Source organism: Chinchilla lanigera, unplaced genomic scaffold (genome assembly GCF_000276665.1).
Source record: "Chinchilla lanigera isolate Chin_1 unplaced genomic scaffold, ChiLan1.0 scaffold00001, whole genome shotgun sequence".
In the NCBI taxonomy this organism is placed as follows: domain Eukaryota; kingdom Metazoa; phylum Chordata; class Mammalia; order Rodentia; family Chinchillidae; genus Chinchilla; species Chinchilla lanigera.
The window spans coordinates 41126181-41127850 of record NW_004955402.1 but is presented as its reverse complement, the minus strand read 5'-3'; the positions used below and the strand labels follow the sequence as shown (position 1 = coordinate 41127850).

At 37.7% G+C, this 1670-nt stretch overlaps 1 protein-coding gene across 2 annotated transcripts in view; it reads right to left on the bottom strand.

Moving 5' to 3' along the window:
- Wdr7 (WD repeat domain 7) overlaps positions 1-1670 on the bottom strand; it is a 365823-nt gene that overhangs the window by 309867 nt on the left and 54286 nt on the right. The window lies entirely within an intron of this gene.

The following is a 1670-nucleotide window of genomic DNA, read 5'->3' as shown; positions in this document are numbered from 1 at the left end:
CCTGCCTGGCAAGCGCAACGTCGTGAGTTCGGTTCCCGGTACCAGAGAAAAAACAAACAAACAAAAAAACTAGAGTACTCTAAAAAAGGAGATAGAATAGGATATCAGTAAATGGAAAGATATCCCTTGTTCTTGGGGAGGATATATAAAATTGTTATACATGTGCTCATTTTGGCAACATATATACAAAATTGTTATACAGATTAAAAGCAATTCTGATCAGAAGAGACCCAGAATAGCAAAAGCAATTCTGAGCAACAAAGGCAAGGCAGGGGGCATCACAATCCCTGACTTGAAATTATACTACAGAACTAATGTGATAAAAACAGCATGGTACTACCAAAAAACAAACAAAACAAACAAACAAACAGCATGGTACAAGCCAAAAACAAAAAGACCTGAGGATCAGTGGAACAGATTAGAAGATGCAGAAACAACTCCAAAGACACTCAGCCACCTTATCTTTGATAAAGGAGCCAAACACCTTCACTGAAAGAAACATGACCTCTTTAATAAATGATGCTGGAGCCAGTTGTGTTGGCATAAGCATGTAATTCCCGCACCCATAAGACTAAGGCAGGAGGATTACCAAGCGTTCGGGGCCAGCCTGCACTACATAATGAGTTTAAGGCTGACCTGAACTACATAGCAAGACCTGCCTCAAAAAGTAAATAAATAAATAAATAAATAATAAATAAATAAATAAATAATGGTGCTGGAAAAACTCACTTTCCACATGCCAACCATTAAAACTAGACCCATATCTTTCACCCTAAACTAAAGTAAAATCAAAATGGATCAAAGATCTAAAATTAAAACAGAAACAATCTGTGGGAGACAGAATAGGTAGAACTCTTGAAGATACCAGTGTAGGAGGCAAAGACTTCATGAACTAAAATCTTGATCACACAGGAAATATTAAAAAGAATCAACAATGGGGATCTCATCTTACCAAAAAGCACAGCAAGAGAAATCACCAACAGAGTGAACAGACAATCCTAAAAAATTTTACTAGCTGTTCCTCAGACAAAAGGCTAATATCTAGAATATATAAAGAACTCAAAAAATCAGACCCCCCCCAAATTTAAAGACCCAATCCAAAAATGAGCATCTGAAATGAATAAACACTTTCAGATGAAGAAGTAGAAATAGCAAATAAATATACGAAAAAGTGTTCAACATCACTGGCTGTTCAAGAGATGCAAATTAAAACAATACTGAGATTCCACCTTACTCCAGAAAGAATGGTTATTATCAAGAAATAAACCACTAACAAATGCTGGTGAGGCTGTGGAGGAAAAGGAACCGCTTTCTACTGTTGGTGGGATTTTGGATGTGGTACATCTCTGTAGAAATCAGCGTGGAGATTCCTCAAAAAACCAAAACCAGAGGTTCCATTTGACTCATTCTTCCCAACAGAATTAAAAGCATCAAATTGCACCAATATATGCACATGCACATTTATAGCGGGACAGTTTGTAATAACTAAATCTTGGAAACAGCCCAAATGCTCATCAGCTCATGAATTGATAAAGAAAATGTGGGTTTTTTATACAATGGTGTTATGGTTTATGTCTGAGTGTCCCCCCAAAGCCTCATGCGGCCATGGGGCAGGCTTTTAGAGTTTAATTATGGGTGTGAGAGCTGCACCCGCCCTGGGGTGGATAGTT